Here is a 24,102-nt window from a genome sequence, read left to right on the forward strand (position 1 = left end):
TAGAGACAGGAAGATTTTGAATCAACCCCTGTGTATTATCACAGTCACCAAAGAATTACAAAAAAGATGTTAGAAACAACAGTCAGCAAACTGGGAATCATTTCCAGCCAACGGGAAGAAACAGAAAACGGGCTTGCGCATGAGGGTAAAGCCAGGAAAACCCAAGAAATCCCATAAATTGTGCTTTAAAACCAGAAAGGGCCCTGCAGATTGGCAGAAGAGGAGTGCTCTCCAAGGTACAGGTTAATCTGAAGGAAGTGAAAAATAAAATAGAAGGAAAAGAAGAAGAAAATGAAGAAAAATGTTCACAACCATACTGTTCCTGAAGATTTATCATAGAAACAACTCAACAACACCTGCAAAGACAAACCCAAATAAGGGGGCACCTGGAGGGTTGGGAAGATCCCCTGGAGGAGGGCGATGCAACTCACTCCGGGATTCTTGCCGGGACAGGGGAGCCTGGCAGCTCCCTACACACAGTCCATGGGGTCACAAGGAGTTGGAGGCAACTGAAGCAGCCACACACACACACACACACACACACACACACACACACACACACACACACACAGAGATAATTAGTGGCCGAAAACACTTGAAGTCCATGTGGGAAGAAAAGATCTTAACAATACATGGAAGAGGAAAAATGTTAGCCTGTACAGCTCAACATAAAAAATGGTACCATACCGAGCAACAGCCACTCCAGGCAAAAGCAAAATACATGGTCGCTGAGTCTAATACACCAACCAAAATAAGAGCCCAGACCCAGATTTTGTTTCCAGTCAACACGTGCCTTTGCATTTAAGGAGAAGAGAAGATGTTTGCCCACCCAGAAAGGCCACAGCAATTAATCATTCTTGGTGCTGAAACAAAACACTTGGAGGTCAGAAGAATTTGTTATTCTCTTATCTCAGGTGGGGTTAAGATGTGGACTGTGAGGTTGGGCAACCACCCGTCCAGGTTGTGCTGGGACTGAAATGTCCCCTAGCGTGAGACTCTTGCTGTGCTACAGATAAGACAGCCCTGAGCAGACCGGGAAGCTCCATTACCCTGGCACTAGTTTCCGTCACATGGCAACCTAGGCAGGCTGATTAGGCTTGACAGTAAAGTTAACAGAGAGCATTCTCTAAACTCTTCAGGTACTGAAGTTTTCAAGTTTGTTTTCTTCTGTCATCTAGGAAAATGTTCCTAGAATAGTCAGCATTTGATCATTTATTCATTCATCCAGTTAAACAGTGGTTGCAGGATTTTTAATGCCTTGGGCTGGGTGTGCAGTTCCAGTGGAAGCACACCTCTGACCTCATGGGGCTTAGAGGAAAAGCAGGAAAGCTGGGCATGAAATGCATACACATGAAGGTGTGTATAGCTGGGAATGTGATGCGAGGTGTGAAGGAAAAGGACAGCACGGTGTGACTGAGAGTGACAGAAGATGTCATTTCGGCTGGAGGAGGGGCTTTCCGGCTGGAAATGACCCTCTGAAGAAGGGACAGGAGAGCAGAGACCTGAGGATGAGAGGAGAGAGGAGGCAGATGGAGGATGGAGCAGCGGTGGGGAAATGTATGTCAGGCAGAGATGGAAGACAGAGAGTGTTCCAGACGGGGTGGGGGGCGGGGGCAGCACATGCCAAGGCCCCAAGGCAGGAAGTAGCTTGGTGAGTGGAAGGAGTAGAGAGAAGGCTAGTATTTCTCCTAAATTCACCTGGAAGATCAGGAAGTACCAGGCGTCATTGTGGCACAGTGGTCCAAGCAGAGTTGAAACACACAGAGAGAGAAAGTGGACCCTAGAAGCAAAGGCTAAATGTCAATGGTGGATAGTGATCCTTTGTGCCTACACCATTCTTACGGAAATTTAAACAAGTGAGTATAGCTGCCCCTGTGGTCTCTCTGATGAACACACATTATAAAAGGCTCTGAAACAAAGCTGAAAATAAGAGAATGGCAGCGATTTCGAAGAATGTGTCATTATGGATAAAACTCTTCTTAATCTGAGAACTGCAAAAACGAAGGGAAAAAATACAAAGGCTGCTTCTAGCTCTGCTAAGTGCCAGGAGAATAAGGGAGGTATTAAAATCCGGGCAAAACTTTGGTGCTCCTGGATGGTCCCATCTCCATTTCTCCCTGTCTTGTGCTCGGTCGTGTCTGACTTTTTGCGACCCCATGAACGGTAGCCCGCCAGGCTCCTCTGTCCATGGGGATTTCCCAGGCAAGAATACTGGAGTGGGTTGCCACTTCCTTCACTAGGGGATCTCCTGACCCAGGGATCGAACCTGCGTCCCTGAGTCTCCTGCATTGACAGGCGGGCTCTTTACCACTAGTGCTGCCTGGGAAGTCCCCCATCTCCACAAGGCCCAGAAATGCCTGGATATTTGCTCAAAGTGAAAGTGAAAGTCCCTCAGTCGTGTCTGACTCCTTGCAACTCCATAGACATACAGTCCATGGAATTCTCCAGGCCAAAAATACTGGAGTAGGTAGCCTTCCCCTTCTCCAGGGGATCTTTACAACCCAGAGATAGAACCCAGGAATTGAACCTGGGTCTTCCACATTTCAGGCAGATTCTTTACCAGCTGAGCCACTGGGAAAGCCCAAGAATACTAGAGTGGGTAGCCTATCCCTTCTCCAGCGGATCTTCCTGACCCAGGAATTGAACCAGGGTCTCCAGCATTGCAGGTGGATTCTTTACCAGCTGAGCTACCAGGGAAGCCCGAATATTGCTTAAAGTGAAAGTCTCTCCATCATGTCTGACGCTTTGTGACCTTATGGACTATAGCCCACCAGTCTCCTCTGTCCACGGAATTCTCTAGGCAAGAATATTGAAATGGGTAGCCTTTCCCTTCTCCAGGGGATCTTCCTGACCCAGGGATCAAACCCAGGTCTCTTGCTTTGGCAGGCAGGTTCTTTACTGCCTGAAGCTGTACCTTAAAAGAGTCCTGGGACTTCCCTGGTGGTCCAGTGGTTAAGAATCTGCCTTCCAGTGCAGGGGAAACGGGCTCAATCCCTGGTCAGGGAATTAAGATCCCACATGCTGTGGAGCAACTAGCCCACGTGCGGGAGAGCTCGTGTGTTACAGTTAGAGAGAAGCCCAGCACATCACAGGGAAAGATCCCCTGTGCTGCCACTAAGATGCGAATCAGCTAACAAATAAAAATAAGTAAATAATTAAAAAAAAAAGAGTCCCCAAAGAGCTATACCAGCGGGGACTCTGGCATAGGAAAGCAACATATCCATATTCTTGATGAGTTTTTTTTTTTTTAAAGCACAAGTGTATCCATGACCTGTTAATTATTCAGGCATTCAGGCTAAACCTGCAGGGAGGATTTTTCTATGCTTCTAAACTCCATCTTTGGACCTATTGAATGTTGCAAGTAAAATCTATGTGAAGATGTTGAAAATGCATTTTACAGATTTGAAGATGAAAAAAAAGCAAGAATACTGTATTATAGAAACTCATAATCACGTGGGCAGGGTGGAATGAAACCCTGAGGATGAAATTCAGCAACGATAGGAGCCTAATGGCCAGCCAGGAGGAGCTCAGTTCTGAGCAAGGAGAAGGGCTAGAAGAGGGCTTTCTGTTCAAGAACCTAGGCTCTGGCTAGTCACAGGCCGCATGGGACCAAGGGGGCAGCCACAACGGGCACCTGGACACTTGTGGCCTCTGCCTGGGAGACTGAGGCCCAGGTGGGTGAGGTGGCCATTTTCACACAGTCCTCCAACTGCTCTTTCATCTAGAGACCTATCTGGTGGCTCAGTCTGGGGACTGGGACACATGCGCTGCTCAGGGTTCTTGTCGTCTCCTGCTTTGCTCCCAGAAGGCGGAACACAAGTTCTAAAACAGTGACATGTCGCTCTCTCTCTCCAGTTAACCAAACCTCCAGGCACCTACATGTCAGACAGCACAGGGGAACATTTAAAGGAAAGTCAAGTACGTACACGAAATGATTTTAAACATGCGGAAGTCTACACATTGTGTGGGTTTTAAAATACAGTTCAAACGATGGTGTGACCCGACACTCTGAATTTTTATTTTGATTCTTATCATAAAAGTTCCCATTCGATATATTTTTTATTTTATATCCTTGAAAGAAATGCTGGAAGGTTTTATAAGGTAAAACAGAATAAACATGAAGTCAAGGCCAGAGCTGATGAGCTTAGCCAATTGTCAGCGTTAATGAAAGGCAGCCGGGTCATGTGGAGCTACTATTAAACAGAGCGGAGCGCAGACTCTGGGGTCAGAAGGACGTGGGTTTGAGTCACACTCTGCCCCTTACTGTCTGCGTTGGTGCTGCCATACGAAGAGTGTGTTAGTGATACTGACCTCAGGAGGATTAAATGGGATATTGTACACAGAGCATTCAGCACAGGGCTGGGCATGTAATAAACATTCAAATTTATTACTATTGCTATTGTGGTCATTACTGTTATTGTCAGTTCAGTTCAGTCGCTCAGTCATGTCTGACTCTTTGCAGCCCCGTGGACTGCAGCACGCCAGGCCTCCCTGTCCATCACCAACTCCTGCAGCTTACTCAAACTCACGTCCATCGAGTCACTGATGCCATTATTATTGCAGGATGCATGAAATCATGTTGTGAATCCTTACTATCAACTGATTTTAAAAAATCAATTTAATAATAGACTTACGAGACAACTAATCCATTAAATTAGCAGGTCTGGTAAATATCCCCCAAAGCCAACAATTAAGTAGCAGATAGTGAAACCATCACTGTAAGTCAAGAAGGGATTTTAACATCGAAACTTCAGTGTTACAGACTGAAGCTGGTGTCCCTTTCACACTTCCCATTTCAGCTGTTGAAATCTTAACCCCAATGTGATGGTAGCGGGAGAGGCTCTGCTGTCGTGAATGGACTTAAGTGTCTTAGACACAGAGATGGGACAGAGCGCGCTTCCTGTCTCTCTGCGCTCCACCGGGGCAGAAGACGACAAGAATTCAGCCATGTGCAAACCAGGAAGCTGGCTCTCACCACATGCTAGATCTGCTGGCACCTTGACTGTGGACTTCCCAGCCCCCAGGACTGTGAGAAATAAGTGTTTGTTGTTTAAGCCACCCAGTCTCTGGCAATTTGTTGTAACAGCCTGAACTAAGACACTAAGACAATAGGAGTCAAAAAAATAAGACAATAGTATTGGCGCAGTTGCTTAGAGGTGATAAATTAATGCAGTATTCAGTATGTAAGAAATAACGCTAGATAATATCACCTACTTAGAATATGCAAAGCTAAAGTGTCTCTGCCAAAAGGGAGACAACGATGAGGTTTTAATGAAAAGAACAAATGGGATAAGATGACAACAAGGAAGCAGAAAAAGCTAATAATAGATTAAGAATTAATCACACAAAGATGATGTTAACATGAAAATAAGCTTAAAAATGCACCCTATTTTTACAACCAGAGAAATTAAAATAATTTATTAAAAATATCTATAGCATCTAAATCCCCCATGCCAGCAGAGGACATGCACAGAAGTATTGATAAGATTATGACATTGAGAGATTATTTTTAGCAATTAAAAGGTAATAATAATAAACATGAAAAAACAGTAAGAGTAGCAATCTCAAACATGGGAAAGTAGGTCAGAAAAGAACCCAAATATTTACAGGAGACATGATACATCACATTGTATCCATCTCTCAAGAAGTAGTTTTGTTTGGTGGTAATTATGAATCTAGCAATTCCAGACAGAAATATAAAACCGAGAAAATGAATAACATTTACAACAAGTTGGGTACTGGTCTTTTTAGATACATGGCAATAAATTGTAGGATTTTTATTTTTTGTTTGTTTTATTTAATTTAAACAATACAGTTTTGCTACTTTGTGATTTTAGCAAGCCTCAATTTCCTTTAGAAACATCAGATTATGGACACAAAGGTTGGAGATTATGGATGGTATTCAGGGAATGGCTCTTCTTCTGGAAGACTATGGAAGAGAAGGCTAAAAATGCGGGAGAGCTCCCCATACAGTCCCTCTGTGTGTTCACCATGCACCAGGAATGTGCCACCAGACAGTTAGCCTCATGTCACAGGTGAATAAACTAAGGATTAAACAGCAATTTCTCCCAGGTCTCCTAGCTAGCATCAATCACTGATGGAGCTTGGATTTCAATCCATGCAGCCTGATTCAGAGCATCTGCTCCTAACTGGAGAATTCAGCAGTGGACTATGAAATGTAAATCTTCTTTTACTTTCAGATGTCTTTAAGGCTGAAATGATATACATGATTTAGGAAGATCACTCTGGTCATGCTTGAAGAAGAAACAAATCTGTCAACATGGTTTTTATATCTAGATGTCCATGCTAGTGACTTGTATTGTGTTTGAAGGTGTTGATGAACTACTAAGTAACCAGGACTTGAAGGTTCAAGACCCCTGAGGGAAGGAGAACTCATTGAACTGAGCCAACCATTCTGCATTAGTTCTTCTCTCAAAGCGTTTGCTGCATCATAAGAGTAACTAGGCAAATAGAAGTCTATTCCACTTCATGGATTAGAAGACTCAATATTATCTCTTCTCCCCAACTTAGTTTACAGATTATTATAAGCCTAATCAAAATGTCAGCAGATGTGTGTGGGGGTAAATAACAAGCTACTTCCACAATTTATAGGGAGACACAGAGGGTCAAGAATACCTAAGGTGATGTTGAATCATAAAACTGGAAGGCTACACTACCAAACAAAGCTATAGTAATCACAAGAGTGTGTATTCGTGAGACAGAGATAAACAAACCCAGTACAGAAAAGAAAGTCCAGTTACTTGATTTATGACAAAAGGGACGTTGAAGTACAGTAAAAAAAAAAAGATTTTTCTCTTTAATAAATTGTTCTGGGTCAACAGAATATTCATATGGAAAAATCGTGAACCGTGTCATCTACTTCACATCTTATACAAAAATTAATTCCAAGTAGATTATAGTTAAAAATAAGAGTTAAAATTAGAAACCTTCTAGAGGATAACTAGGAGAATATATTAATGACTTTGGAATAGACAAAGAGTTCTTAACATTAGGGTGGAAGCAGCACTAAACAAGAAGGAAAATATTAGAAACTGGATGATATTAAAACTAAAAACTTTTGTTCATCATACATACTATTGAAAGAGTGAAAAGCAAAGTACTAAGTCAGAGAAGACATTTGCAATAAATGTATTTGACAATGAAGTCATGTTCAGAATGTAAAAGGAACATGTACAATCAATAAGAAAAAATAAAAACAACCCAATGTTTAAAAATGCAAAAAATCTTGAACAGAATTTCAAAGAATAGGATATCCAAATGGCCAATAAGGACATGAAAAAGGGTTTAGGATCATTAGCCATTGAAGATGAAAATTAAAATTAGAAAGCAGTAACACTACACATTCACTAGAATGGCTAAATCTAAAACATTGACAATATCACATGTTGACAAGAATGTGCAGTAACTGGATCTCTGGTAGAAGTGTAAATTGGAGGTTAAGCCATTGATATTACTAATATTCAACTACTTGGACCTGCAAAAACTTCCTAAGGTTAAAATGAATACAACTATATTGGAAAACTTTGTCAGCAGTTATTAGAACTGAATATATAAATAGCTTACGGTCCAGTAGCAGTTTCACTCTTAGGTATAAATCCAACAGAAATGAGGACACGTTGGCACCATAAAACATGGTTAGGAATATTCATAGCATTATTTGTAATAGCTTACAAAACTGTAAACTGCTCAAATATCCAGCTGAATGGAAAAATAAAGAAATTGTGACGTATTATCCAGTAGAATACTCCTCAACAATGAAAATGAAAAGACAATAGCTACAGGTGACAATACAGATGAAAAACACACACATAATATTGAGCAGAAGAAACTGGATACAAAAGAATACAATAAGAAAACATGGTGATGGAAGACGGAATGATGGTCACCTCTGAGAAGGGGGTATTGATGATCGGGAGGGCACATGTTGGGGGTTCTGGGGTGCGAGTCTTCTGTTTCCTGATCTGTCTGCACGTGAAACTCCGCCCAGCTGTACATGTCTGCTTTGTGCACTTTTAAAGTGTATACGTACTTAAATTAGACAATTAACATGATTTCGTTAAAAATCATGGATGATGGAGAATCCCAGAGAGGTTTGTAACTCCAGGGTGTTGGGGTGGGTGGGAGAGGTGCCCAGTTACCATCAGGTACGCTGGGAGAAGTGACCTAGGAGGTCTTTCGAGATGTGTTTGCAGGTGTGAAGGCATGATGTGTGAAAGCAGAGGGGACTTGAGACAGCACTGCACCACCGCTCCACGCTCCCCACGCCTGCATGTGCTGTGGAAGAAACTGAGATGTTTCCTGAGACCCAGTGGAGGCTCGGAGCTGCTGGGAAGGCCATGCTGTTTCCTGCTCTCACTCACCTCCCGCATTCTTACCTGCTTACTGGTTTATGTTAAACACTAAAAACTGAGCCTTCTAAATTTGGCTCTTTGGAGCCCATATATCTTTTCATCTCCCCCAAAACCTTGTTTTTGAAAACGAAATTCTTGATTCTTACAACTTTTAGATTGTTGTTTGGAAGTTTAAGTTTGAACTGACATCTTTCTCTTGGCAATCCAGCTTTAACAATCCTTACTTTCTTCAAGGCAATGACCCTCTGGCTGAAAAGGACAAATATGATGTACAAGGTGTGGGAAAAAGAAAAGCATATTAAAATACTTTAAAATGTTATCTTGACACTTGATATTTATATTAACTTTCATATTCATTTAATAAGCAACAATAAAGTAAAATATAAAATCAATCTTGGGTACAGCTGTTTTGGAATGACAAAAAGGTAACAAAAATAGACGGCATTGTGTGCCAGCAATATGGTGCCCAGAACAAGGAGGGTGACCTGCCAGTTTTCCATTGTTCTGTGGCCAGGTTTTGGTTTCACACACTGTAAGTGGGTCATTTGTAAACCTGAGCATGTTTGGGTATGGACGAAGAGTGGAGGGGTGCTATATTAACCCTTTTGTGTTGCTACAACAAAACGCTGTAGACTGGGTGGCTTAAACAACAGGTACTTATTTGTCACAGTTCTGGAGGCTGGGAAGTCCAGGATCAAGATGCTGGCAGATCTGGGGTCTGCTAAGGACTGGCCTCCTGCTTCATAGGCTGTAGTCTTCTCACTGTGTCCTCGCATGGTGGGAGAGACAAGGCAGCTCCCTGGGGTCTTTTTATAAAGGCACCAACCCCATCATGAGGTCATCCTCATGACCTCATCACTACTCAGAGGCCCCATCTCCACATGCGATCCCCTTGGAGGTTGGGGTTTCAAGATGTGAATTTTGGGGGGCACACTTAGTCCCTGACAGGTGCTGGTACCACAACATATGGGAAATGGCTGAAGAGACTGCATGTTTTGCCCCCGGTCCCCAAATCCTAAAGAAAACATGTCTACTGACTTCAAATATATAGAAGGTTTGTCCCTTTTTAATATTTTAAGTTATGCTTGTACATGTTTTGGGTTATATCACCTTACATACATCTTTGGAAAAGGATGGACTGGTCAGACATTTCCAAACAAAGACAACACAATTCAGTTCTTTACACTGATCAGATCGACCTATTTAACATACTTAAGTTAAAAATTTGTTTTTCATTTTCAAATAAAATTTCAGATCAAATAAAAACATTTTATTAAGGCAACTGTATGTGCAGTGCTGAAGAACTTATTGCTGCAAAAGAGATTACAAAAGCTTGTTTGCTTCTTTAAGTAATTTTATATAATAGCTGTTTTCTGCCTACTATAGCAAAGAAAATATCTTCTTAAAATTTAATATATAGTACTGGAGACTATTCATTGTCCCTATTTGCTTCAATAAATTTTAGAAAATAAAATATGAGGCTTTTGAACAAGCTTTAAAATAAATTAGGGTAAGCAAAATAACAGTAAAAATCTATTAAAATATGCATTTATGTGATAAAAGATAAACATTTTTCTATCTGAATCATGGAAAATAGGGATTCTGGTTCTTTTATATGCAAAGAATTCTCCTTTTATAGGAAAAAATATGGACTAGTTACTTGCATTTTTCTAGCTAGTGTCATCTCATGAAATTGAAGTGAAAGTCACTCAGTCATGTCCTTCACTCTTTGCGACCCCATGGACTGTAGCCCGCCAGGCTCTTCTGTCCATGGACTTCTCCAGGCCAGTATATTGGAGTGGGTAGCCATTCCCTTCTCCAGGGGATCTTCCCAACCCAGGGACTGAACCCAGGTCTCCTGCATTGCAGGCAGATTCTTTACCGTCTTAGCCACCAGGGAAGGCCCAGGATACTGGAGTGGGTAGCCTTTCCCTTCTCCAGGGGGGATCTTCCTGACCCAGGAATTGAACTGGGGTCTCCTGCATTGCAGTCCTTGAGGGCTTCCTTGGAAGCTTAGCTGGTAAAGAATCCACCTGCAATGCAGGAGACCCGGGTTCGATTCCTGGGTCGGGAAGATCCCCTGGAGAAGGGAATGGCTATCCACTCCAGCTATTTCTTCTTGTGGGCTTCCCTGGTGTTGAGGTGGTAAAGACTATGTCTGCAAAGTGGGAGACCCATGTTCAGTTCTTGGGTGGGGAAGATCCCCTGGAGAAAGGAATGGCTACCCACTCCACTATTCTTGCCTGGAGAATTCCATGGACAGAGGAACCTGGCTGGCTATACGTTCATGGGGTCGCAAAGAGTTGCCATTAACACTTTTACATATACTACTTAGCAAGAAATTGATCAGATACAAATCAAATTCAAGGATCAAAGAATGGTAGGAGAGGGAACAAGTCCGGTGCACACTCAGCTGAGGTGACTGAAACTTAAATCATCTTTGGTTTCCCAGGCTTTGCACAAGAACATTAAGTAACTCGTCACTTAACAGCAGTTAAATACATCTATCCTAATGCCTGATTACTTAGAGCAGACCTTCTGGTCAGTACGTTAACAGATGTCTCAAAAATACTTGTAACATTCTTATTGCAAAATTCTCATGCCAGAGAGACATAAGACACAGTGCCTTCATGGGTCATCAGCTCAGGTGTTCCACTTCCACGCCTTCTGTCCTATCCCATCCCATCCCACTTCCCTCCACTCTGTTACATTCCTTCCATTCTGATTCCGGGCTTTCTATTGTGTACATTAACATTTCAACATGGGGTGACCCTCTTTAATAAAAAAAAAAAATTATGGGGCAAGGTTGGAGTATTGGTCATGTCCATTGTTTCTGAGACTGTTTTCTTATGAATGCCTCTACTGGGAAACTGTTGCACGGCTTCTCAAACTTCAGCCTGTTTTATCTATTCCATCTCAGGTAAGAAGCAGAGTCCTATTTAAACAAGAAAAATTTTTTTCTTGTCAAAAGTCATTCACTCACACAGCCACATGTTTTAAAGCCTAATTAGTCTCATCTTTTTAGAGCTTAACACAACACTGAGATCTGAAAGGCCCCTAGATGCCTTATAGCAGCGGCTTGGGAGAGAGGCTTTAGAATGATTTTTATTAATTCATTTATTCATTCATACATTATTTTACAGTGTTGATTGTGTTTTGAACACTGCTAGATGCAGGAGAAAACAACACCATGGAGACCCTTTGCCTCGTCACACTTCCTCAGGTGCAGATCATCTCCTTCTCCCTTTATCTTCTTTTTTTTTTTTTTTGGTTTTGAGCTCATTTGTAGTTTCTCCTAATTATCAGCTCTTAAGAAGTGAGTGGAGGCCCAGATTCCAATTCTGTACAAGGCACATACATTGGGTGAGACTAGCCATATGCCTCAATTGGCACATATTTCTTTTGTCAAGAAAGGATTTGTTACGTCTTTCATAGAGATTTAAAAAAATAGATGCAATTTTTATTCTATTCCACGATAGAGTTATCACTAAAGTCCATTAAGGAAAATTAACATAGGGCAGTTGACTCTGAATTTGGGTATGGTGTTGCCATATGAAATAAGTCTTCAGGACATACTAAAAATTGTTGTTTATCTGAAATTTATCTGGCCATTATTTATTTATTTTTTTCTAAATTTGGCAATCTTATTTAGGCATCAAAAATTTTATAAAGTGGGTCAGGTCTGTAGTTGTTTTCTTTCAGTAGAATCCAATCCAAACTCTGCCAACAAGAACTGCATATAAAAGAGGCCTGGAGATCTTTTATGATCTAAGAGAATTCTATCTTGACCTTACCCTAAAGTCACCAAGATCATGTCAAGATTGCCTGACTCCTGCAAGAGTCCTCAAATGGAGAGTCACATAGACATTAGAAAAGGATGCAAAATGTCCAAGTACCAGGGGCCCTCCCAGGGCCTTTCTATATTTGAGGCAAGAATGAAATTCATAAACACAGCTGCTCTGTGGAGGGCACCGTGGGGTGAATCTTCAGGTGAATCTCCGGGTTCGCGGCACAAACACCGCTTTATATAGTGTTTATCCCAAAGACTAGAACAGTTCCAAAAGAGCTACTCTGGTTTGCCAAGAAAGAGCTATTTTAAAATTCCTTATTAAAAAAAAAACACCCCTATTTAAATATCATGGCAATGATCCCCCAGGAAAGGTGTAGTATTATAAAGAAAATTGTAAGATAAAAAGAGTTAGGAAGGGACTCTGAGGGAAAATTCTCTTCCCAGCAGAGATTTTCTGAACTCACATACCCAATTAACTCCAAAGAGATTTACTGCTCAGTATTTTTAAGTTACTTGTACATGAATATTTTATGGTGATTTTAAAGAACAGATGTTCTCATATTTTTCCCTCTTGGAAATTTTGCAAATAATCTTTTAAAATGTCTTCAGCATTCCAAAGTGCTTAACCTTTGCTCTGAGGTGATTACAGGTAAACATCTCGTTACCCACCACGCGAAGTTTTCAAGGATGAGTTGTGTTTGAAAGCTTCTAGCACCTGGTAGAGTCTCCCAAAAAACGGGGTGAGGATTCACTCAACACAAATGCCCAGTAAGGTCACTGACAATAGCTGATACTTCTTTCAAACCCCCTCAGGATCCAGCTTCACCCCAGAAATAAAAGGCAGATGGTTGAAATCAGTCACAGATGAAAAAGTAGAAGAAACTGGGGATGACTAGGTTGAAAAAGAGTGATGGAAAGACGACAGGAGCGCTCTCATTTGAACTCTGAGATGCTGTCAAGAGGAAGAAGGCCAGAGCCAGCACGTCCAGGAAAAACTGGAGGGAGGGAGCCTTTAGTCCGAGCCACAGAGGCCCGTCCAGGGATGAGTGCTCCCACTCCTCGGAGGAGCACAGTGAGGGGGCTGAAGTACCCACAGGGGAGGTGGTCTACCTGAGGCCTGCCGTTTCAACTCTGTGATTCTGTGGGTCTCAAAAACTCACAAGGGTAAAGCCAAAATGTATTGTTTCAGACTCCAGACACTGAGGATTCCTATTTGAATCTGAGTCTCAGCTCTTGCTGAGTGACCTTGGCTAAGTTGCTGAAGCTTCTCTATCTATGGCAAAGCATTGTGGTGCGGGTTGAAGAACTTATGATTAACACCTGGCATCTACCAGGCACTCTGTAGATACCTACTTAGAATCCCCTGAACCTACTAAATAAAACTATTTCACTTGGGTTGGTTTGGGCTTTGTTTTTCCGAGGCCTGGGCCTTCTCTGATGAACTCATAAATACATCTGTGGAAGAAAACAGTGGAATGTTCACATAGTTTAGTGAGGCTGAAGAAGTAAGCAGCCTGATCCCTGGTGAGTTCCTGGGAAGATGGCTGCAGATTTCACAGTGGGGAGATGCTGGAACCAGCTCTGGCATTGCACCTCTAGGGGTATGGGGCATTGGAAGGTACATGAAAGAGAACTGGGTACTGAAAGTCATGACCTCGTTTTCAAGGTCTGTTTTGGCTGCAAGGCTTTTCTGCATGAAAGAGCAGCAGTACTAGACCAGGATACACAGATGGTGGGGACACTGGATAGATGGGGGACACTGGATAGATGGTGGGGGACACTGGATAGATGGGGGACACTGGATAGATGGGAGGACACTGGATAGATGGGGGGACACTGGATAGATGGGGGGACACTGGATAGATGGGGACACTGGATAGATGGGAGGACACTGGATAGATGGTGGGGGACACTGGATAGATGGGAGGACACTGGATAGATGGGAGGACACTGGATAGATGGTGGGGGACACTGGATAGATGGTGGGGGACACTGGATAGATGGGAGGACACTGGATAGATGGTGGGGGACACTGGATAGATGGGAGGACACTGGATAGATGGGAGGACACTGGATAGATGGTGGGGGACACTGGATAGATGGGAGGACACTGGATAGATGGGGGGACACTGGATAGATGGTGGGAGCTCTGAATGGATGGCTAGTTCCAGGGTCCAAGCAAGAGAGACATAGGAGGTCTTCCCTACCCAACAAGAGTTTCAAAATGTGTAACCTCCTGGAGTTTTCATACAGTTTAGGGAAGGGGAGGGAGCTATTAGGATAAGATACTGGATCTCTTGCTTTTGGTGGATGGGACCATGCAACGGTTTTACCTTAATCTGCAGAATAAACAAATGTGCCTTCCCTGCATCCCTAGAGTGCAGTGTCTCCGCTTTTCCCTGACACTTTCCGACACTAGCGCTCAGAGCCTTCTGCACTTTCACAGCCTCAGCTCTCTCAGAGAGCTCCCTCTTCTCCTTACTCCCTTCAGGCTGTGGGGATCTGTACTGGGGCTGCATTCAGGTACTGTTTTCATTTTTCTCAATACTAGAGGGAGTTATGAAAACATCAGGGAGAAAATATTTGTTTTCCTATATACTAACTTTTTGTCTTTACATAGTTCAATGCATGGCAAAAACCACCACAATATTGTAATTAGCCGCCAATTAAAATAAATTAATTTTTGAAAAAGGAAACATCAGGGAGAACATTTTTTTTTCTCGCAATACTAACTTTTTGTCTTTACATAGTTGAGCACATTGCCAGCTTAGGCTTCAGTTGTCATCTCTCTGAAATGCAGGGATCACAGTCTCTGAGATTCTTGCTGGTTCAAAAACCTTAAGATCTTTGATATAGTTGGAAAGTACTATTTAATCATATTTATAGTTGCAGTGGCAAAAATGGAGCTGCCATGATATGTTTAGATATTGTGACTTGTGTAGGGGACCTTTTGTATCAATGACTGACATTGGGAAGAAGGTGTGTTGGCCTGGGAGAGACATAGGCTTTATTCTCTTACTCAAAAGGGCTTCAGGAGAGATTGATTTCTAACCTCGAATTGCTTAAAGTTTCGAACTCAGGGTAGCTTCCTGTAAGACTTATTCAAACGCAAATGTGAAAACGTTTTTGATTTAATGAATAATCATTAATGGTGTAATCACCCCTTTTTAAAAAAATATGGTTCCTTCCATTCTTTACCAGAATCCTCAATAAGTGTATGGATAAGATGGAGGTAATCGTTAGCAGGATTTTTGGGAGGACTGGATGGCTCTTCTTAAATTGCTGCAAATAGGAGGTCTTGGTAAATGGCAGTCTTAGCAGAAGTTATTGCCACCGCACCAGGCTCTCACATCTGTGGCTCTGTTCACACCACTGAGAGGTCATGGCTTTATCCTCTCTCCTTTATTCTGGATCTTGAAAGTGTCTTTTTTGAGGAGCCAGGTTTCCCAGCTGTGAACACAGTAAATCCAGGGGGAATTTACTATCCAGAGATCCATTTTTTTTGGAACTCTATTTGCATGATTTTCCATATTTAATGACATCCCACCAGCAGGATAAACATACATGCAAGGTTGACTCATCTTTTCTTTCTCCTTGGATCAGGAACCTAGGAAAACAGGTGCGGGAAGCAGGTGGGCACTCTGGTGAGCAGGATGCAGCGATGCCATGCTTATATTGCTCAACAGCCCCACAGGGATGTGGGTGGAAGAAATGAGGGGCCCTTCAGGTAACGAGGGGCTCGTTTCTGTAATATGCAGCAGGTCTATAGACAAGGGGAATGGTGTGGAGTGCCTACAAGCAGTTCTCCCAGAAGCCCTTTCAATCAAGACCAGAAAGAGAAGGTTTCCATGGCAGTGGTTGAGAGTTGTGAGTGGAGCCACGTCACTGGTGGTTTGTGTGGAGAGTCAGGATGCACGGACAATGAGGGAACCAATCTTTAGAGATTTAGGGCACATGGTTTGGCTGTGAAGGGAGAGAACTAATTACGTTCCGACAAGTGTAGTTTGCTCTTCTGGCTAGAGGAGAAGAGAGGCCCTAAAGAATATCACTTTGAGCTTTTTTAGAGAATAGGAGAGTTTCCAGATCGGATGAGAGAAATGACAGAAAAGGAAATAAAGAATGAAAAGGCTTTCAAAAGAAGAAGAAAAAAAAAACAGAAATCAAAGTTTAGGGAGAGGCAAATGGATGAATGTGGCATGTCAAAAATGTATGTACATGCACCGTCACCTTATTTCATAGCATGCTTTGAAGCAATTTGCAGAAGTACACTCAATACAAAAGGATAAAAAATAAGTGAAGGGCTTGGGTTTTAAAAGGCAATTAGGACTCTGAGTAAAGACTGTAGCACAAGGGCATTTTTAGTTCTCGCTCTCCTTACAAACTCACCAAAAACAACAGGTTTTTTTAAAAAGAGGTGGGGAAAGCCCTTCATCTTCAATCAAAGAGGAAAAGGCCACAAACTAGGAAGCATACTTAACAAGTACTGTGAAATCTGGAGGAAAGTAAGAGTGGCACGCAGACTGCCTCAGGGCTTGAGCAAGAGAGAAACTTCCTAAAGATGAGAATCCCCGCCCCAAAAGGAGCCTTTGGTGAGAATGACCTGGTCCAGGGCTGCATGGGTCACAGAGGAATAGAAGTGACCCTGGAGAGGAACGGTGCCTCCCTGGAGACGACTGGAAAGTTGGTGCTGAAGGCAAATCATGTGGGTCCACCACTTCTGCCACCTGAGGCCAACTGCTGGTCAAGCCCAAGGTGGGATGCCTGGAAGGAGGCTGAGGAGGCAGCCTTTGCTATTTGCCAGAGAGACTGTGATTTAAAAGGCTTTGCTGTGAACAGTGTTGGCTAAAAATATAAAGGAAAATAAGCCTCTGCATGCAAGGGGAATGGTGAATTTGATGAAAGGGACATTGAAACAAGTAAGAGGAACCAAAGTTTCACGCCCCCCATCTCCTCCGCAGCTAACCTCTCCTGCCTTGAAAGTGAACGTGAAGTCGCTCAGTTGTGTCCGACTCTTTGCGACCCCATGGACACCAGGCTCCTCCGTCCATGGGATTTTCTAGGCAAGAGTTCTGGAGTGGGTTGCCATTTCCTTTTCCTGCCTTGCCCCCAAACAAAACCTCAGTAAAGAACTAATCTCATTAAAAGCCAGTAAGGAATACAAAAGAATCCACATAAGACTTAGGTATAGAACCTACAAAGAAAGGAAGCATATGACTTATAAAAGAGGCAAAAGCCTAAGAGACATCTTGATTATGCTTGAAATATCAAAGAGACTTCCTCTGGTGTGTCTGGTGGTGACAAATTAAAGCATTATTTCTGTTGTGAAAAAAAAAATAGACTTGGTCATGGACTTGAGTTAGCCAAGTAAATATTTTCTTGGCAGTGCACACCATCAGTGCAAAATGCCTATTATGCACTGGCTGTAATTATAGCATTCAATTAACATTCTTAAATGATTATCATTTCTGGCCTAGTGGTGGTTGAGACTTGGGAGATATGAGCTCTGCCTGATATCTTTGTCTGGAAACCACTATCTGATATTTGAATTTGGAGATTTGATGTGGACACACCAGTGTAGAGGGTGGAGGGGACGTGTAAGTCATGGCAAGTTTACATCACAACTCATTGTGGCTTGCTGCCCAATCTTTTCAGTGAAACTAATTTCAGTTCAGTTCAGTCGCTCAGTCGTGTCCGACTCTTTGCGACCCCATGAATCGCTGCACGCCAGGCCTCCATGTCTGTTTTACTAAGGTTAAAAAGAAAAGTCCAGGGGTCTCCAGGGGCCACCAGTCATAGGTGGTCCCGTGACTGGGACTCTGCACTCCCAATGCAGGGGGCCCAGGTTCCATTCCTGGTCAGGGTACTAGATCCTGCAGGCTGCAGCTAAGAGTTTGCATGCCACAGCAAAGATCCCACATACCACAATGAAGATCAAAGGTCTCCCTTGCTGTAGCTAAGACTTGGAGCAGCCAAATAAGTAAATATTTTTTAAAAATAAATTTTCACTTTATAGCATTGACACTCACTGACAAACATGGTACTTAGGTCCACAGGGCTGCAAACTGGTGTTTTTCTATGTGCTTGTCATATAGAACATGTCAACAAATACTTATAAATAAAGAAGTCCAGTTTCCGATATAATAGGCACTTTTCATATTAGTTTACTTGACTTATTTCTGGAATATGTGGGGTTTGAACCATTTTTCTCCAGAGGACTAGAAAGCTAGTGTAGAAGGAAGTGTCTGTGTAGATTACACTTTAAACCTTTCTTAAACACAGTAGGACAGTGATTTATTGAGTGCAATTTGTAATTATTTCTCAAGTTTATAACCACGCTATGGAACGCTTGCTTCTTAGAAGAAAAGCATTGACAAATCTAGACAGCATGTTAAAAAGCAGAGACATTACTTTGCCTACAAAGGTCTTTATAGTCAAAGCTATGGTTTTCCCAGTAGTCATGTATGGATGTGAGAGCTGGACAATAAAAAAGGTTGAATGTCAAAGAACTGGTGCCTTCGAACTGTGGTGTGGAGAAGACTCTTGAGATAGCAAGGAAATCAAACCAATCAAACCTAAGGGAAATCAACCCCGAATATTCATTGGAAGGACTGATGCTGAAGCTGAAGCTCCAATAATTTGGCCACCTGATGGGACGAGCCAACTCATTGGAAAAGACCCTGATGCTGGGAAAGACTGAAGGCAGGAGGAGAAGGGGATGACAGAGGATGAGATGGTTGGATGGGATCACCAACTCAATGGACGTGAGTTTGAGCAAGCTCCAGGAGATGGTGAAGGACAGGGAAGCCTGGCGTGCTGCAGTCCATGGGGTCACAGAGTCGGACACAACTGAGTGACTGAACACAACATGGAAAAGGTGTCATTACTCCCATTTTACAGATGAGAAAACTGACTCAGGGTGTCACTGGTTCAAAATCAGATCGTACCTGGAGGAGCTGACTTTCAAATTCAGTGATGACAGAATGAGCCAATTAGCACTGAAAGGGTCATAGTCCTGAGCATTCCTCCATTAGAAATGTTTCCTGAGGGACTTACCTGGCAATCCAGTAGTTAAGACTCTTAAGTTTCTGCTGTAGGGGGCACGGAATTCATCCCTGGTTGGGAGAGGAAGATCCCACATGCTGCGTGGCATGCCTCCCCCTTCCACAACCTTCAAAAATAAAGAAATAGAAAAATTATTTAAGAAAAGAAAAATATTTCTTAGAGGAAATCTACCTATTTAGAAGCTTCAGTAGGATGCAAGAAGGACATATGAATACATGTTTTATACCACTCTCGTGCAAAATATCATTAAAAGGGCCAAAGGAATATAATTAGGAGGGAGAAAATACATACACAGGAAATAGGGGGCAGTTCTTTCCACTTTCTAGAAATGACGAATGCTTTAGGCAGGATGCGCTGGGGACATACATGCGTCGGTCCAAGCAGGCCAGTGGGGCTTAGCAAGAAGACTGGTCACCTTCCATTATCGTCTCCTGGCTCCTTGCTGGGCTGAGGATGGGCCATGGAACGTCCAGAAGTACATCAGAGCAAGAAGTCCTGCCTCATTCCACCTGCATGGTGACTGGCAAGGACCCTGTTTCCCTAGCTTCTAATGCAGGCTGTTCCTGGCACCAAGAAGGGACAGAGTCAGGGTTTGAATCTCCTCTGGATTCAGCCCACTGATGCCCCAGAGGCCAACTATTGACTCAACTGGTGCAAAAGAGTCCAAAGAGTCCTTGCCTTCTCTGAGTCTCAGTCTTCTGTGGGTGCAGAATAAACTGAGGTCTGACAAGCGGCAGGGGAGCCCCCAGGGGCAGGGGGTGCCCAGAGGAGGCAGTGACTCTGTGCAAGGGGCTGGGGCCTCCTCGGAAGAGGTGAGAGGCCCTAAGTTTGACGCAGTGACTGCGAATCTGAGGAGCGGGAAGTGCTGAGTGAATGGAGGCGTCTGAAGAGGACACAAGTGGATGGGACAGGGGGAGCAAATGCATGGGAAAACGGGAGAGGCAGGGCACGTCCAGCTCCCCCACACCCCGGGGGCACCCTTCCAGGCCCCTGAGGAACGTCTGCTGAGAGGCGCCTGAGCAGGAGAGTGGGTGGAGCCGGGTTCTCCCACGCTTTGGAAGGTCCTGCAATACTCCGGCGTCCTCTGGCCGGAGTCGTCGTGGACGTTCCGGGAAGAAGTAGGGACTGCAGCTTTTAATGACAGGATCGGGATCATACAGCCTTGTACGGTATCTTAGGTGATGGATTACGCTACATCCCAGGGTCTCAGCAAACAGGAGCAAGAAGCAAAACAGTCCTGCTAGTACCCGCTGAGCATCAGGTTCCCCAGCTCTAAATGGCCAGGGGTAATATATATTCTCCGGCATGTGGGAGCTGTGTAACCGAGCCTGGCGTGTACAATATAAACTCAGCTACTATAAACAGACTCATTATTGTTTGGAGCTATTCAGTTTCCACATCCAACCCTTCTTCCTCTATTCAACAATGACCTCTTCTGGGAGAGCAAACAAGCAGAGCAACAAACAAATGGGGTTTCTTTTGTATAAGATTTGCCAGTTTCCTTCTTCCCTACATCTTTGGGCCCGCTGTCTCACGCCGTCTCATCCCGTGGTTTTGTACATGTTATTCCTTCCGTCTGAAACACCTTTCCTTGTCATCACCGACTTATCCTTCAAGCCTCAGCAGTGTCTCAGCTCCGCGTCCCTTCTGCCGTGCCTCTGATCCGCACACCCCTCAGGGACACCCTCTCATGGTGCACCGTCACCCCAGATCACAGCCGTCTGGACGTGGTTTCCTTCACTGGCCTGTGAGCCCCTGAGGAGGGTGGCCCCTGTGTTCACTTTCCTTTTGACCTAGCACCCAGAATATAGGAAACCTGAGCAAAGGTAACTGAAAACTTGTCTTGAAGGAGAATCCATGAAATATTGGAGGAAAAAGCACATTCTTAACCAATCTTGACATTGTATCAGTTCAGTTCAGTCGCTCAGTCGTGTCCAACTCTTTGCGACCCCATGAACCGCAGCACGCCAGGCCTCCCTGTCCACCAGCAACTCCTGGAGTTTACCCAAACTCATGCCCATCGAGTCGGTGATGCCATCCAGCCATCTCATCTTCTCTCGTCCCCTTCTCTTCCTGCCCCCAATCCCTCCCAGCATCAGGGTCTTTTCCAATGAGTCAACTCTTCGCATGAGGTAGCCAAAATATTAGAGTTTTAGCTTCAGCATCAGTCCTTCCAATGAACACCCAGGACTAATCTCCTTCAGGATGGACTGGTTGGATCTCCTTGCAGTCCAAGGGACTCTCAAGAGTCTTCTCCAACACCACAGTTCAAAGCATAAGTTCTTCGGTACTCAGCTGTCTACACATTCCAACTCTCACATCCATACATTACCACTGGAAAAACCATAGCCTTGACTAGACGGACCTTTGTTGGCAAAATAATGTCTCTGCTTTTTAACATGCTATCTAGGTTGCATCACTGCACTAAAAAAAAAAAAAAATTGTTCTGAAATCAGATAAACTCTCATGATTCTTTCATTTAAACGATTTTTACCCTTGTGGACTCCTTTCCTGGGCACTGGTCCAGGCTCTAGAATGCAAAGGTGAGTGACACAGTGTGGGCACCCACACCAAACGAGTGCGATGCCAGGGCTCCCCTGAGGCATTCAGAGGGAGGAGCCATGGATCTTTCACCCACAGTGGGGCGCAAGGATGGTCTTCCATTACCTGAGGCTTTAGCTGTCTTCTGATTCTATGAGTTCTTTCAGCCTTTTAAGATTCCACATGTAAGTGAGGTCCTACAGCTGTCCTCTGATGCTGTGCCGAGAGGTGGTCCAGTGGCTGGATGGGGGAGTTCCGAGCTGTTGGATCTGGGCCCCTGCAATAGGTAGGAATAGATGGAGAGAGCAGCAGCAGCCCAGAACTCAGAGCCCAGAGCTCAGGAGACCCAGAACTCAGAGCCCAGAGCTCAGGAGACCCAGAACTCAGAGCCCAGAGCTCAGGAGACCCAGGTTCTTTCCTGAGCCTTGCTATCAAAACTTGTGTCACTTTGGACAAACTGCTCCCTCTCCTTTGAGGGAACTTTCAAACTTTTGTAAATTTCTGCTTATACAAAAAAAGGGGTGGGATGAGACAGTCTTAAGGTTCCTTCTAGGAAGCATGGGTCTATGACAGCTTGACGCAGGCCCTGAGATCCATTGGCAGGAGCACTTTGATTGGGAAGAAACCCCATGGCCTACAAATTGGGTCTTCCCTGTTCCCAGCTGTGTGACTGGCATCTCACCAATATGGTCACAGCATCTGATTTAAAGCACCTGTGTATTGCCTCTGAGAAGTCCAGACCCTTACTGCAGACTGGCTAAAACCATGCTAACATCTAAACGAAAGCTCATGAACTAGACTGACCAAGTGGCCTCGGAAAGGAAGGGGAGGATATCTGAGCACAGGGAAGTGAGTCTGTTTATTTGTTTCTTAATTCTAATTAGAAAAAGGAAAAGGGTGTCAGGAGTCTTTAGTGATTCACATCTTAATAGCCTGGTTATAATTTATTAATCCCTTTCATCAAATTTTCAGCATCCCTTTCCCCAGGAGTCTGAGTGACTCAAATGTATTTATTGTTTCTAGGTGGGGTGTCATTAAATATTTGGCATCTCCTAAAGCGGCTTGGGAAACTGGATTATATACCATGTGAAGACAAATTATTTCTGGAGGGAGAAGCATGAATAGATAAAACATTAGGCAAAATGAGTGATACATGCAGATACATTATTCTTTATAATAACAATGACCTCATATTTATCTCTAATAACGACAATGCAGGTCTGCTATTTTACTTTTTCCTATAATTTTCCCTACTGGCCTCTCTTCCCTTTCCCTTAATGGAAATCCAACAGTTTTCCTTAAAGTGGAATATCAACACTAAAAATTGTATATTAATATATGTAGTGTGATGATTACCACAATAAAGTTAACACATCCATCATCTCAGATAGTTTCCTTTTTTTTTTTTTTTGTGGTGAGATTTAAGAGCTACTCAGAAAATTTCAAGTATGCAAAATATGGCATTGTTACCTACAGTCAGCATACTGTACATTAGAGCCTCAGAACTTATTTATAATTGAAAGTTTGTTCCCTGTGACAAGCATCTCTCCATTTTTCCCATCCTCCCAGTCCTGGCAACAACCATTCTACTCTGATTCTAGGAGTTCAGCTTTTTAAGATTCCACATGTGAGACTGTATAGCATTTGTTGTTCTTTGACTTATTTCACTTAGCATAATACCCTCAAGGTTCATCCATGTTGTTGCAAATAGGATTTCCTTCCTTTCTTAAAAAAGCTTGGATTATATTCCATTGTGTATGCATACAGACAATTTTACTTCTTCCTGTTCAACTGGGATGTTTTTACTTCTTTTTCTTGCTTAACTGCTCTGGCTAGGGCTTTCAGTAGCAGGTTGAATAGAAGTGGTGAGATCTTGGATAAAACACTTGTTTAGTTCCTGATCTTAGAGAAAACACTTTCAGCTTTTCACTGCTGACTATGATGTAAACCAGTGGCTTGTCATAGATAGCCTTTATCATGTTGAATGTATTACTTCTATACCTAATTAGTTGAATGTTTTTATCATAAAAGAATGTTGAATTCTGTCAAATGCTTTTTCTGCATCTTTTGAGATGATCATATGATTTTACCATTCGTTTTTGCTAATGTGATCTGTCATACACATGACTTTGTGTATGCTGAACTGTTTTTATATCCTAGGGATAAATTTCATTTGATCATGATTCTTTTAATGTGTTGTTGAATTCAGTTTTGCTAGAGTTTGGTTGGGAATTTTTATATCATGTTCATCAGGTTTACTAGATCGTAATTTTCTTTTCCTTTAGAGTCTTTATCTGGCTTTGGTATCAGAATGATACTAACTTCATAAAATGAGCT

General features: G+C 43.1%; 1 long non-coding RNA gene across 2 annotated transcripts in view; it reads right to left on the minus strand.

Annotated features, from left to right (window-relative positions):
* Window positions 1-24,102, minus strand: part of LOC133048809 (uncharacterized) — a 526,351-nt gene that overhangs the window by 53,188 nt on the left and 449,061 nt on the right. The window contains exons 3-5 of one of the 2 annotated variants that reach the window (XR_009691122.1): window positions 21,892-22,042; window positions 19,216-19,330; window positions 11,172-11,307 (exon numbers count right to left, since the gene is read on the minus strand). This is a non-coding gene — a long non-coding RNA (uncharacterized LOC133048809). Of the gene's footprint in view, window positions 1-11,171; window positions 11,308-19,215; window positions 19,331-21,891; window positions 22,043-24,102 lie in introns of those variants that run through there. The other variant, XR_009691121.1, reaches the window with a different exon arrangement.

The sequence above is a fragment of the Dama dama genome, chromosome 29 (genome assembly GCF_033118175.1).
Source record: "Dama dama isolate Ldn47 chromosome 29, ASM3311817v1, whole genome shotgun sequence".
In the NCBI taxonomy this organism is placed as follows: Eukaryota; Metazoa; Chordata; class Mammalia; order Artiodactyla; family Cervidae; genus Dama; species Dama dama.